We start from the raw sequence: 8,000 nt of genomic DNA on the forward strand, positions 1-8,000 counted from the left end.
TAAATCCAGGGAACGGGAAACGCAACTTTTTTTCTGCGGCAGAGCTAACGATTATTATTTTTTGTTGTTGTTTAGCCGAGCAGAACACGTTCAGAGGAGAGTGGGGGGGGGTTAAATAAAAGCATTCCCTTACATCTCAAATTATTTGGTGATGCTGCGTCGATAAGTGGTGCACAGGTAACTACAACCTCTACACATTCGTTAATCGCATCGTGGGCCTCAACGGGCAAAAATTATCGGTGGCCGTTTCGGGCAATGATCCTTCTTCAGGGCACATGAGCAAGCGAGACCAGAAAGTTAAAGAGTGTATACAACTGCACTTAACCACGTGGGTCTGACTAAATTATCGTATTTTTGTATGATTCCTGATTAAGTTTATTTAAATAGCATATGAATAACCCCAGTAGTTCCTTGATAAGACAATCCCTTCAATAAAAAAAATTGTATTTTATTGTTAGACGCAGGCAACATTATCTTTGTCATATGAAAAAGGTCTATTACCCAAAACGTCGCATTATTATATATTTGTTTTCCTTTTAATGCAGTGTTATTGGCGAATGTTTTAATATTTTGTTAGGAGCTCCGTTTCTGTAGTTCACATCCCCAGTGAAACTGCGCCTCAGAGTGCCTCTAGATCACAATCCCCATTCTATCTCGTGTCTCTGTACATCACAATCATATCGTCTCTACATATCCATGGCTCTTTAGTTAACAATCCCATTCGATCTCGTGTCTCTGTACACCACATTCCCATAAACTCTCCAGTTCACAATCAGTATATCTCGTGTCTCTGTACATCACATTCCCATAAACTCTTCATCTCTGTTTCTCTGTATATCACATTCCCAATTTATCTCGTGTCTCTGTACACCACATTCCCATAGTCCCTACATCTCCGTGTCTCTGTAGATCTCTATCCATTCTATCTTGTGTATCTGTACACCACATTCCCATAAACTCTACATCGCTGTTTCTCTGTACATCACATTCCCAGTCCATATCGTGTCTCTGTACACAACATTCCCAAAAACTCTACATCTCCGTGTCTCTGTACATCACATTCCATAAACTCTACATCTGTTTCTCTGTAGATCTCTATCCCATTCTATCTCGTATCTCTGTACACCACATTCTCATAAACTCTACATTTCTGTACATCACATTCCCAATCCATATCGTGTCTCTGTACACTACATTCCCATGAACTCTACATCTGTTTCTTTTGTATATCACATTCCCAATGTATCTTGTGTCTCTGTACATCACACTCCATAAACTCTACATCCTTGTGTCTCTGTATATCACATTCCCAATTTATCTCGTGTCTCTGTACACCACATTCCCATAGTCCCTACATCTCCGTGTCTCTGTAGATCCCTATCCATTCTATCTCGTGTATCTGTACACAACATTCCCAAAAACTCTACATCTCTGTTTCTCTGTACATCACATTGCATAAACTCTACATCTGTTTCTCTGTAGATCTCTATCCATTCTATCTCGTGTCTCTGTACATCACATTCCATAAACTCTACATCTGTTTCTCTGTAGATCTCTATCCCATTCTATCTCGTGTCTCTGTACACTACATTCCCATAAACTCTACAGTTCACAATCAGTCTATCTCGTGTCTCTGTACACAACATTCCCATAAACTCTACATCTGCATATCACATTTCCAGTCTACCTCGTGTCTCTGTACACAACATTCCCATAAACTCTCCATCTCCGTGTCTCTGTACATCACATTCCCATAGTTCCTACAGTTCACAATCAGTCTATCTCGTGTCTCTGTGTACACAACATTCCCAGTCCATCTCCTCCGCATCTCTGTAGTTCAACATCGCCACAGTCTCAAACATCTCTTGCTAGAGAATCCGTTCTCTCTACCACCCGAGTCCCGCACACGCCACAGGCCGCATCCCGCACCAGGCCTGTCTCTCTCTCTCTCGTCTCCTCCTCCTCACCCTCCTCACCCGTGACGATGGGGATGAGATGCAGGGCGAGCGCGAACCACGGCTTCGACAACGAAGACGACCGCCACCACGAGGACGACGACGACGAGGCCATCGCGCCGGGCCGCGCTATTGTTACTCCTCGACTGCTTCTTCTTCTTCTTCTACAGAGTCTCGTGCTGCTGCTGCTGCCGCTACAGCCGCCGTGAATGGGGCTGAGTAGCTGCACAGCCTTGGGTTGTTCTCTGATGTTGTTGTTGTTGTTCCCCGTCCATGCTTCGGCATTCGAGACCCGTCCGTCCACTGCTGGTGATGTTACAATGTTAAGACCTTAACTACTACCGACTACCATCACCGCCGCCCCCCACCCCACTACCCCACTCCGCTAACAACAGTAGCAACAATACTATTTATTGTTCATATATATTTACCGCACAGCGTACGCGCGTGGTGTTGTTGTCGCGGGCAAGTGGGCCGTCGGCGTGAAATGATGAAATAAAACTCAAGTGAATCTTGTTTCTATGTTTTCGCCGTCACGGGGGTGGGGGGGATGTTGTTGGCGCGGTTTATTTCGGGGGTCTGGACGCGGCTTGGCGCGCGAGAGGCGCCTCGTCTGTTTTGTTCACGCGATCTGGCGCCCACCGGGACACGCCCACATTGCCCGCTAAGCCACGCCCACATCACGGAGCCACGCCCACACCACAGAGACACGCCCACATTGCCCGCTAAGCCACGCCCACATCACAGAGCCACGCCCACACCACAGAGACACGCCCACATTGCCCGTTAAGCCACGCCCACATTGCCCGTTAAGCCACGCCCACATCACAGAGCCACGACCACATTGCCCGTTAAGCCACGCCCACATTGCCCGTTAAGCCACGCCCACATCACAGAGCCACGCCCACATTGCCCGTAAAGCCACGCCCACACCACTGAGCCACGCCCACATTGCCCGTAAAGCCACGCCCACACCACCGGACCACGCCCACACCACTGGGCCACGCCCACATTGCCTACTGGGCCACGCCCACATCACTGGATCACGCCCACATTGCCCACTGGGCCACGCCTACACCACTGGGCCACGCCCACATAGCCCACTGGGCCACGCCCACACCACGGAGCCACGCCCACATTGCCCGTTAAGCCACGCCCACATCACTGAGCCACGCCCACATTGCCCACTAAGCCACGCCCCTCGATACAAGTCGCGCCCCCTCCCCACTGCCTAAACCCCGCCCCTCATCCGGATCGCTATCTCACTCTCTACCCCACTCCCCTGAAATCACAACGACCCGCCCACACTAAACGTAACCTGTCCAAACTCTGCCAAACCAGAGACCTGTTTTATATAAACCCCTAAACTCCGGCCTTAATTCCACTAAACCACGCAAAGTAACTCATTAACCCCCTCGGACTCACTAAAACCCGCATCGCACAGAACTAACAAGTTCAAGTTCATGTATTAGGTATAGCCCTGTGAGCCATTCGGCTCTTGAATCGGGCGCAACCGCAACAAAAAAAAAACAAAAACATGAACAAAAAACATCTTAAAGTGAATATGTGACTAAGTGCAAACAGAAAATCCAAGAAAAGACAGCAACATATTGCAGAAAAGCACCGTACACCAACGCTGTGTGCAAAAATCCCAGTGGGATGCAAGTCAAACAACAACAACAACCACAAGACAACTTAGATTAAGTCTAACTCTGTACTACAACAACACAAACATGGCTAAACCAATACACAATAGAGCCATTGTTTTATTTTATTTATTTTTTTATTTATTTTGATGTTTTAACTACGTGACTTTACCGAAAAAAACCTAAGAATATGAATCCTTGCAGTCACGAAAGCTTCAAATCTAGAATTCAAATCTAGAATTAGAGAGCCATGAAAGCAATGAAAAATCAATCATACCGTGATAAACCCCGCCCATACCGTGATGATAAACCCCGCCTACAAGTGACGAAACCCACCGCTGCTGAAAGCTTCACAAACTTCTAGACTTGAAGCCTTCGTGACTGCAAGGAATCATATTCTTAGGTGTTTTCGGTAAAGTCACGTAGGTAAAACATCAAAATTAATAAAATAATAAAATAAAATAAAGATCACGACGTTGCCTCCGAAACGTCGTGATCTTTATTTTATTTTATTAATAAAATAATAAAATAAAATAAAGATCACGACGTTGCCTCCGAAACGTCGTGATCTTTATTTTATTATTTTATTAATTTTGAAGCTTCACAAACCCCACCCCCCCACCCCTCTCACGTGGTTGGGGGGGTTGGAGCGCCTCCGCTCCAAGATGGATTCCCCCACAAGGGCAGAGCGCGTGTTTACGTGACGTCACGGGGCACCCGGATGTACGCGTAGCGCCCACGTGCGTTTACCGCGCGCACGTGTTATATACGGGAACGGTGCCATGCTGCGAGCGAGTCCGTGATTCAGTCTCATGGGCGACGATGAACAGATGACGAGGCCCCCCAGTCAGGACTGTATTAGCTCGCTGTGGTAACGCCATAGTCCGCGCTGCTCAGACTGTGTAGGGTTTTATGGTCCGCACGCTGCGCGGTTTCACGACTGCAACACCCATGCACTTCATGCAGCCGTAGTAATTTGCTTAAAATTGGTAACATCCCATTAACACGAGGCTCGGATTGCAGTTCATTCCAAGTTGGGGTTAATGAGTTGCGCCATCCCTATGTGGTTGATGTTGACTGCCACGTCGCCTTACCTTATCTTAATATTAACTGCAATTTTTTCTCTCGCTGCTCTTCTGAAATATCTCCCCTCCCCCGGTCTCTATCCTCAAATACGAATAAAGCTTACCAAATTCAAGACACGTATTAACTCGTATCTATCACAGCTTTAGTCTTTGCTGTTTATTGCTGACTGCTTACCTGCCACCCAACTGCTCCGGCAGATAAGGGTGGCAGGTAATAGGGCAATTGATGAGAGGAGTTCAAATTCTGATATTCTCATTTTGGAATCTAACCTACCATGTGATTGTGTGAATTCTATTACAGTATATAAAAATACAATAATCATAATATCCACACTTACTCTTACCACACACTTACAAAAATCCCAGATATTTAACAGGGCAAGTGTTGTTAGCACATACGAAGGCCGGCACGGCGCACCTTGGCTACCTTTGTCTCCCCAGTACTTGTATACACCACACCAGTCAATCATTTAAGGCTGAGCTCACCTTGTGGAGGCCTAGGGCCAGTTCAGATCATCACCAATGATATTAGCCATGGCCAGCAAACGTACTTGATGAACCACGCTTAAAACACAGTGTGGTAAACACTTATCACTATTTATCACACTCGCTTGCACGTGAGCACGCGCGCGCACAGACACACACCCTGAAGCTCTAAGTGGCTGTTTAAAGTTGCCGGATGTGGTTTACACTTGCGTGACTTGGCTATTCACGCTTGCGCTCAGCAGTGCCGAGTGCCAAATCTGGGTGCCAAACCTACTTGTGGGTTTTAATAGAGTTTTTCTTCAGTTCAAGTGTACCCAGAGTTCACACACTTGCCAAGGTAATAATTAGGGCTGTTAAAATGACAACGGTTAACCGTTTTCGGAATCGTTTTGCTGGTTCGGAAAGTCGGGAACAACCGACAATCTCTTCCAGTGGAGCGTTCGTGGCAGCGCCAATGAACGCACTGATTGGCGCGCACACGAATGTGTGCAGGAGGTCGTGGATTCGATCCTGCATATTTGAAGTTTGCACGTTTTCCTCGTGGTCGCTTGGATTTTTCTTCGGGTCCTCCGAGGTTTCCCTCCACGTTTAAAAACAACGTGCGTTTAGAGCATTTGGCTGCGATGCGTTTCCACGTGATAAGCCACTTCGTTGAGCTGTTTAATTGAGTGTGGTGTATTTGCTCTAATTCCTCAGCTTTTAAAAGGGTAAAGGTGCAATCCCTGCAGGTTGCTTGTTCGCTCACGACACTGCTGGCAGAAGGACCTCCAGTAGATAGAGCTGAGAAAGCGAGTTCGAGGTGGAGGGCGAGATGTCATAAAAGCTATCCATTGTTTAATCTGCCGTGCCGGGAGATAGGACTGGCCCGTCGACCTCTGGATTGCAGTTCCAGCGGGCTCGACATTCCACCAGCTGCCTTCTTTTCTCAGCTATAGGAGCAAGCATGTTGTTTTCATCGCTAGCTGCCTTCTTTTCTCAGCTATAGGGGCAAGCATGTTGTTTTTATCGCGAGACATTGCAATGTGCTGCAAACCGGAAAACGCGTATTACCGGTTTTTATGTGGTTACCGGTAATGCAAAATACTAGCTAATTTTAAGCACACTCCAAGGAAATGTAATAGGTTATGTGTTACAGAAATGCAAGTATCTTAAAGACAAAACGAGCATAATATATTTCACGTAGGCTAGGTTAAAATGACAGTAAACTATCCGTGTTTATTATTTGTACCTGAGTTTATATTGCCATTAAATAAATACTTCTGGTGGCGATAAGAGATCTAGAAATCGAAATGCAGCTTTAAACAGTTTCCTGGAGCTGTCTGACATGCAGACCTTCAAAGCTGGTGGTAATGTTATCCGCTAAGCCTATGGGCTGATATGTGCGTGTTTAAAGATAACTTCCTCGTTATTTTACAAGCACAATGCGTTTGCACACTAAACTTCAGAGGACTCCAATGTAAACGATTAAATGAGTAGTACAGTCACAGGACAGTTCTGTACAGTAATTATTTTGTTCAATATGGGGAAGATCTATGACTTTTGCTCAGAATTACAGCATATCGCACCATCATTAGCCATTCTTCAGCCGTGTGTAGAGAATACAATAAAGTAATTCAACACTTAACTTGGCATCCCTTGTTGAATATAGTACGAAGCCATTTAAAGAAGTGGTCCGTTCACAATCAGAACGTTGTACAGATTTGTAGTTAACTCGATGTCCGGAGGTCAACACAGCTTATGGCTCTGGAGTTGATAAAATTATGACGCCACGGTGACAAGATGTTCAATACCTCCGCCTGCTATACAGCAGGTTTTGGATTCGATCCCGCCTGTATGTTTGGAGTTTGCGTGTTCTCCCCGTGGCCGCATGGAATTTTCTTCGGGTTTTCCGGATTTTCCCTCCACATTTAGAATCAACATGCGTTTGGAGTATTTTGTTTTTATACATTTCCAAGTGATAAGCCACTTGGTTGAGCTATCGTTTGTGGACAGTTTGCTACTGAAAAAATCATAATAGCTCAGTGGACCTGAATTTATACGAATCTTTGGCAAATATTTGTCACTGCAAATATGTTCCAAAAGGTAATCCTCAAGTTGTGATGAGTTAAGTGTTATTGGTGATTCTGAAATATTTTTTCAGGCACAAATCAACATAAAGACAAGGACTACATTTGCACAATATCCTTGTCACGTGGATAATTTACGAACACATCCAGCACAGCTTATTACTATATTATAATTTTTAACACACCCAATACGGTATTCTGTGAAATGATGACATTACCACACAATAACTCTAAAGTTAGTTTCTGTTCTTGCACATGGACTTAAAAACATGCTACATTGCTGAGCTGACTGTTGGGTTGAGCATCATATGTCCTTTCAATGAGCAGTTAAAATGCTAATCCTGAACAGCAGCAACAGCAGCTTAACAAAGAGCATTCTTCAAGTTGTGTGAATTCATGGCGACGGAGCAATGGCAATGAGCAATTTCAATGCGATGCTCGTTCTCTATGGAAATTATGCTTCCGCAAACTCAAGGTCTTGTTTGTCGCTGAAGGTAGTGTTATAACACATTCGCAGGAGAGATTCTGCTGCAGTGCATTTCTATAACGTCTCATAATAAACTGCAGTGGTGTGGTGGAGTCTGTGGGTTGGGTGGCCTTTCGGTGGAGATGTATCATGTTACATGCAACCCTCTCATTCCATTCTGCAGTCACCACTATGACCGGCTTCTGTTTATAACAGCTTGCTTGCAGCCATGTAAAAAGTCGCAGCCAGTCGCTCTAGAGCAGTGCTTCTCGGAGTGCGGTCCCCAGGACCACCGG

At 45.5% G+C, this 8,000-nt stretch overlaps 1 pseudogene; it reads right to left on the reverse strand.

The window, feature by feature from the left end:
* The window catches only part of LOC133344611 (activin receptor type-2B-like), a 45,217-nt pseudogene extending 42,651 nt beyond the window's left edge, over nucleotides 1-2,566 (reverse strand).
* Between the last annotated feature and the right edge of the window lie 5,434 nt (nucleotides 2,567-8,000).

Source organism: Lethenteron reissneri, chromosome 20 (assembly GCF_015708825.2).
Source record: "Lethenteron reissneri isolate LAM-NWPU_2019-01 chromosome 20, ASM1570882v1, whole genome shotgun sequence".
Taxonomy (NCBI): domain Eukaryota; kingdom Metazoa; phylum Chordata; class Hyperoartia; order Petromyzontiformes; family Petromyzontidae; genus Lethenteron; species Lethenteron reissneri.